The sequence below is a fragment of the Myotis brandtii genome, unplaced genomic scaffold (assembly GCF_000412655.1).
Source record: "Myotis brandtii unplaced genomic scaffold, ASM41265v1 scaffold201, whole genome shotgun sequence".
Lineage (NCBI taxonomy): Eukaryota > Metazoa > Chordata > Mammalia > Chiroptera > Vespertilionidae > Myotis > Myotis brandtii.
In genome coordinates this window covers 284,445-291,968 of record NW_005357485.1, presented here as the reverse complement: position 1 = coordinate 291,968, position 7,524 = coordinate 284,445, and the positions used below count along the sequence as shown (strand labels likewise).

General features: G+C 45.9%; 1 long non-coding RNA gene across 1 annotated transcript in view; it reads left to right on the top strand.

The window, feature by feature from the left end:
- The first annotated feature begins 432 nt into the window (after positions 1-432).
- The window catches only part of LOC102257080, a 64,982-nt gene continuing 57,890 nt past the window's right edge, over positions 433-7,524 (top strand). The window contains exons 1-2 of the long non-coding RNA XR_313542.2: positions 433-513; positions 3,225-3,302. This is a non-coding gene — a long non-coding RNA (uncharacterized LOC102257080). The remainder of the gene's footprint in view (positions 514-3,224; positions 3,303-7,524) is intronic.

Sequence of the window (7,524 nt, the reverse complement as noted above, 5' to 3'; positions counted from 1 at the left end):
TTAGCGGACACACGTTCATAATACATTCTTTTTTTATTTTTTTTTATTTTAGAGAGAGAGGGAGGGAGAGGGATAGTGAGATAGAAACATTGATGAGAGAGAAATATTTACCAGCTGCCTCCTATACAACCCCTACTGGGAATGGAGCCTGCAATCCAGGCATGTGCCCTGACGGAGAATTGAACCCGTGACCTCTTGGTTCACGGGTCCATGCTCAACCACTGAGCCACACCAGCCGGGCTGTAATACATTCTTATAGATGGAATTGGTTGAGCTTAAAATTTAACAGAGGAGCAGCCTATGACTCCCAAAGCAAAACATTTTTTGATGACTGTCAACGTGTCTTATAATACTTCCCTTTAGTTCATGAAGTCTTAGCTTTTCCTGGTTTCCCAACTGACATCAACCCCCCCCCCCCCCCCCCCCCGTTTCAGGATTAGGTATGTCACGCACAACAGGACTCAAGACCCTCTGAAGTGTGAGTGGCCCCTCGGACGCTGGCTGCAGGCTCAGGTAAGAGCACCTTTCCCTGCCGTGGCAAGCGCTCCCTGTTGCTCCCCTGATCAGTAACTTGAGCTACAAGAAGCATGAACCACCATCTCAAAGACATCCCAGAGGCGCAGGCCGCCAGAGGGAATAAAAAGCAAAGGCCGCACAATTCACGTCCTCCCCAGGCTGCTGGGCAACCTTGTCGGCCCGGGGCCTGCAAGAGGCCGGGAGTAATTGAGACGTTTAAAATTATGGAGCTCGGACCACGTTTCCTTATGAATCAGCTCTCTGAGCCCCTGGAGAAAGGAGTTCTGGTTCAAAGAGTGACAGTTTCACATCCGGCATTTTCTCCCCAAGTAGGTGAGAAAGGACCAAAAAAAAAGGGGGGGGGCCTAACCAGTTTGGCTCAATAGATAGAGCATCGACCTGCAGACTCAAGGGTCCCGGGTTCGATTCCGGTCAAGGGCATGTACCTTGGTTGCGGGCACATCCCCAGTGGGGAGTGTGCAGGAGGCAGCTGATAGATGTTTCTTTCTCATCGATGTTTCTAACTCTCTATCCCTCTCCCTTCCTCTCTGTAAAAAATCAATAAAATATATTTTTTTAAAAAAAGGAAAAAGAAACACAGAGAAAGAAGGCTACCAGGACGATTGAGATGTACATAATAATGGCAATAACATCTTATTAAGATTGAAAATCATGCAACTGCCTGGTGTTGACAGGAGCGTGGGGAGGGGCACCCCCATCCGTTGCTGGCGGAGCGTAAATTAGAAAATGTTTCTTGAGGGCAATTTGGAAACAGGTAGCAAAACCCTCACAAATATGCGTGCCCTTTCGCTCGGCAATGTCACTTTTAGGAAGTCGTCGGAGCTGTGTCTGAAGGTCCGTTTGCACAGGTTATCATCGTATCATTCCCGAAAACATGATAATAGAAAGAAGCTGAATATGTAATAGGGACTTATTTCATGACGTAAAATTGATATGTGGAATGCTGGTAAGCCATTGGAATCACGCATGTGGGTGTGTTTCTATACGAGCAGAGAAAACAAGACTAAAGGGAAAGAGAACCTTGAATAAGATAGAAGGCTAAGATAAGACTTAATGGCCCTTTTTCTTATTTTTTTCTTGTTTTTTACATTTTTGGTTTTGTTGTTGTTGTTAATCCTCACCTGAGGACATTTTTCCATTGATCTTTTGTTGAGAGTGGAAGAGAGAGGGAAAGACATAGAGAAACATTGATGTGAGAGAAACACATCAATTGGTTGCCTCCTGCATGTGCCCAAACCAGGGCCTGGGCCAGGGAGGAGCCTGCAATGGAGGTATGTGCCCTTGACCAGAATCGAACCCGGGACCCTTCGGTCCACAGGCCGACGCTCTATCTATTGAGCCAAACCGGTGAGGGTTCTTGTTGTTTTTTGTACATGTATATTCTTTGAAAAATACGGTGTGAACGAATTAAAAATAAACCTTTAGCATGACCCCTTAGTTACCAGCATGTCTATACATGTGTTTTCTCACCTGTTATGTACAAAAACACGTGCAGGGGATAAAGACACAGTTAACCGCATTTCCCAGAAGATAAAGGAGCTATCTAGAGATTTTAAACCAGTGGTTCTCAACCTTGGCTGCACATTAGAATCACCTGGGAATCTTTTTAAAATCCTAACTTCTGGGCCTCATCTCAGAGCCAACGTTGAGAACCACTGACCTAATGATATGAACTAGGTAAACCAATAGTCTATAAATTAATAAGTGAACTAAAACAGTAAGATGCTTCAATTTTTTTTTGTATTAGGTTATATGTGCTTCAGTTTTAAAACATCAAATTTCAGTTAGCCTAAGTCATGGGAAGATGTAAAATGTGTCCCTCTTTCTCTTAAGGGTTAAGATGTTAGACACAGGACATACGAACTGATTGTTCCTGTATCACTTTTTAGAAGAAACACATTCTGACATGTGTTCATTAAACTTTTAAGGCTTCATGCATTGTCAAGATAGGATATATTTTCAAAAAGGCCTGTGGTCGTACCAAGCTTTATAATAATCCCAAAGCTAGTTTTGACATTCTACCTCAGGTAGCTAACTACAAGGGTATGTCAAGCTCAGGCAAATTTAAAGAAACAGGGAAATTTGATGCATCCCATTAATAAGGAAAAACAAACATTGCTCCTTTTCTTCTGAAAGGTTGAATAATGCAGCTATAAAAGCCTCCATGGCAGCGGTTCTCAACCTGTGGGTCGTGACCCCTTTGGGGGTCGAACAACCCTTTCACAGGGGTCGCCTAAGACCATCGGGAAACACATACATAATTACATATTGTTTTTCTGATTAATCACTATGCTTCAATTATGTTCAATTTGTAACAATGAAAATACATCCTGCATATCAGATATTTACATGACGATTCATAACCCTAGCAAAATGACAGTTATGAAGTAGCAACGAAAATAATTTTATGGTTGGGGGTCACCACAACATGAGGAACTGTATGAAAGGGTTGCGGCATGAGGAAGGTTGAGAACCACTGCCCCATGGTCTTACAAAGTTAATCCTGATGAATTATATGAGATTAAAACGATACCATACCACATAGTTCACTGGGTGGAGATAGGCCCCGAGTTCCAGTATCTAGCTGCGATCACCTTTTGTGAGTTTTCAATATTGACTAGACTTGGCAGTTTTAAGTGATCGATGTTGAGGGTATTTAAGAGGTTTCTTGTGTCTTTTCATTTTAGCTTTATCATCTTCTCCCTGGAGACTCCCCTGTGTTGTTGAGCTCATCATTCCGGACAAGGAAATGAACTGAGACAAAAGTGAGTCAAGAACCCGTGTACGTGCGGGGCCTTATCCGATTTACAGTGAAGGTGTTACCTGAGCCAAAGCTTCCTCCTGTATGTGTAAATGTAATTAACGGGAGTGGCCTGGCGGGGAAGTGCATGAAACACTATTTGCTCACATTTGCTTTACGGCGACGCGGGTAACTGTGCCACTGGCCACTTTCTGGAAGGCACCGCAGCAGATGAAAAAGTGTGGGCCCGTGTAGACCAGCGTGGCTCTCTTAGCTGCTCTGACCTTCCGCCAGCGTCTGTCCCCCAGCCTCGCTTTCTTCATCTGTAAAACAGGCAGCAACTCGGGCTACGCCAGGTCTTCGCAATGAGGAAAGGGCATAACGTATGTAAAGGAGGTGGCGTGTTTATAAATGTTAGTCCCCCCCCCCCGCCTTAGACAAGTAGGATTCTGATACCAGATGTAGCGGATATACTCGTCCATAGAGGAGGTGTCTCTGTAAAGGTGGCTCATAAACTGGAATGAAAAGTTGGTCTGAATGGATGATGATACATGAATAGGGCGAAGGTTATCAAATATCTAGACATTTTACTAGTATATAGGATGGAGTTTTAACAGAGCAGAATGGGAGTGGGGAGAGGGAAGAATTTAGATGCTATAGGGTAGACCAGCAAGCTGGAAAGTTTTGGGCAGGGACTGATGCTATAGACTTGAGGCAGAATCATTTTCCTCCAAAAGACTCAATTTTGCTCTAAGGCAGCGGTTCTCAACCTGTGGGTCTCGACCCCTTTGGGGGTCGAACGACCCTTTCACAGGGGTCGCCTAAGACCAGCGGAAAACACATATATAATTACATATTGTTTTTGTGATGAATCACTATGCTTTAATGATGTTCAATTTGTAACAATGAAAATACATCCTGCATATCAGATATTTGCATGACGCCTCATCACAGTAGCAAAATTACAGTGATGCAGTAGCAACGAAAATAATTTTATGGTTGGGGGTCACCACAACATGAGGAACTGTATTAAAGGGTCGCGGCATTAGGAAGGTTGAGAACCACTGCTCTAAGGCCATTCAACTGACCGTGTGAGGCCCACCCAGATTACCGAAGCTCATCTCTATTGAAAGTCACCCCTCTCAGATACCCCTACGTTCATGTTTGATTGAATAACTGGGTGCTGTCGTTTAGCCAAGTTGACACATAAAACCAACCATTGCGCACAGGAAGTGGGAGACATGAAGGAGACGTGGAAGGTGAGGGGGAGCTCACCATATGGAAGGGGGGGAAGGCATGGTGCCCACAGAGGCAGACGCCCACAGGCAAGCTTTGGGGAACGCTGAGAGGTCCTGTGTGGCTGGAACGGAGGCGGAGGGACAGAGAGATGGACTTAGGGCAAAGTGGGCTGGCAGGGCCAACGAGCTGGGGCAACAGCAAGTCCCATGAGTTTGTGAGTAACTGCCTCATATTCAAGTTCTGGAAAGACCAGGCTGGGGCCAGTGGAGGAGGATGGGGGAGTGGGTTTAGGACAGTGATGGCGAACCTATGACATGCGTGTCAGAGGTGACACGCCCCCCCCCCCCGCGCCCCCTTAGCCCAATCCTTAGACAAGTAGGATTCTGATACCAGATGTAGCGGATATACTCGTCCATAGAGGAGGTGTCTCTGTAAAGGTGGCTCATAAACTGGAATGAAAAGTTGGTCTGAATGGATGATGATACATGAATAGGGCAAAGGTTATCAAATATCTAGACATTTTACTAGTATATAGGATGGAGTTTTTACAGAGCAGAATGGGAGTGGGGGGAGGGAAGAATTTAGACACTGTAGGGTAGACCAGCAAGCTGGAAAGTCTGGGCAGGGGCTGATGCTATAGACTTGAGGCAGAATCATTTTCCTCCAAAAGACTCAATTTTGCTCTAAGGCAGCGGTTCTCAACCTGTGGGTCTCGACCCCTTTGGGGGTCGAACGACCCTTTCACAGGGGTCGCCTAAGACCAGCGGAAAACACATATATAATTACATATTGTTTTTGTGATGAATCACTATGCTTTAATGATGTTCAATTTGTAACAATGAAAATACATCCTGCATATCAGATATTTACATGACGATTCATAACAGTAGCAAAATTACAGTGATGCAGTAGCAACGGAAATAATTTTATGGTTGGGGGTCACCACAACATGAGGAACTGTATTAAAGGGTCGCGGCATTAGGAAGGTTGAGAACCACTGCTCTAAGGCCATTCAACTGACCGTGTGAGGCCCACCCAGATTACCGAAGCTCATCTCTATTGAAAGTCACCCCTCTCAGATACCCCTATGTTCATGTTTGATTGAATAACTGGGTGTTGTCGTTTAGCCAAGTTGACGCACAGGAAGTGGGAGATGTGAAGGAGACGTGGAAGGTGAGGGGAGCTCACCATATGGAAGGGGCGGGAAGGCACAGTGCACACAGAGGCAGGCGCCCACAGGCAAGCTTTGGGGAATGCTGAGAGGTCCTGTGTGGCTGGAACGGAGGCGGAGGGACAGAGAGATGGACTTAGGGCAAAGTGGGGCTGGCATGCCAACGAGCTGGGGCAACAGCAAGTCCCATGAGTTTGTGAGTAACTGCCTCATATTCAAGTTCTGGAAAGACCAGGCTGGGGCCAGTGGAGGAGGATGGGGGAGTGGGTTTAGGACAGTGATGGCGAACCTATGACATGCGTGTCAGAGGTGACACGCGAACTCATTTTTTTGGTTGATTTTTCTTTGTTAAATGGCATTTAAATATATAAAATACATATCAAAAATATAAGTCTTTGTTTTACTATGGTTGCAAAGATCAAAACATTTCTATATGTGACACGGCACCAGAGTTAAGTTAGGGTTTTTCAAAATGCTGACACGCCGAGCTCAAAAGGTTCGCCATCACTGGTTTAGGAGGTTGAGAGAAGAGCTGATGGTCTGAATGCCAGCCCCGGCAGTGAGGAGAGGAGGGATGAGATTGGGAAGACGTGGATGAGGCTGATTGCCACGGGCCTTGTGACCATTCCTGTGGGTCACCACTTACCCATCATTGTGTTCGTTCCCTCTTTGTTCAGACTTGCTGACAACATCTGTGTCAGCACCGCATGCTGTGTAGCCACTACCAAGCCAGGGAACTCCCGGCAAGGTCTGGTCGTGGAGACAATGCAAGTAGCAGCATTATGGCTACTGTTGTGTGGAGAGCATTGTACCCAACACACTGACACATGCCAACAAAATCTGTACACACATGCACACACACACACACACACACCCACACAGGCATGACTTTTCATCGCAAAGCTATTTCCCTCACATTTTAATGTCATCCAGATATTTGTGCCCTTGGGGGTCCAGGAATAGTTTAAGATTACAGTGTTGTTTTTGTAAATCTTTGAGAGAAGAGCTGATGGTCTGAATGCCAGCCCCGGCAGTGAGGAGAGGAGGGATGAGATTGGGAAGACGTGGATGAGGCTGATTGCCACGGGCCTTGTGACCATTCCTGTGGGTCACCACTTACCCATCACTGTGTTCGTTCCCTCTTTGCTCAGACTTGCCGACAACATCTGTGTCAGCACCGCATGCTGTGTAGCCACTACCAAGCCAGGGAACTCCCGGCAAGGTCTGGTCGTGGAGACAATGCAAGTAGCAGCATTATGGCTACTGTTGTGTGGAGAGCATTGTACCCAACACACTGACACATGCCAGCAAAATCTGTACACACACACACACACACACACACAGGCATGACTTTTCATCGCAAAGCTATTTTCCTCACATTTTAATGTCATCCAGATATTTTTGCCCTTGGGGGTCCAGGAACAGTTTAAGATTCCAGTGGGTTTTTTAAAATCTTTTAATGTATATATATATAATGCCAGAGGAAAACTGGTGCCAGCAGCCAAGGGAAGGGAAGACCTATTGCACGAATCTCTTCATGCAACAGGCCTCTAGTATATATATAATTGATTTCAGAGAAGAAGGAAGAGGGAGAGAGAGAAACATCAGTGATGAGAATCATTGGCCAACTGCCTCCTGCATGCCCTCCTACTAGGGATCGAGCTTGAAATCCGGCATTTGCCCTGATCGGGAATCAAACAGTGACCAGGTTCATAGGTCGACACTCAACCCCGACACACACCAGCTGGTCAAGATTCTGGATTTTGGTGCCATAGCCAGAAACCTAACAACGTATCTCCTCTTCATCAAACAGGGCAGCACGGGGGGGGGGGGGGGG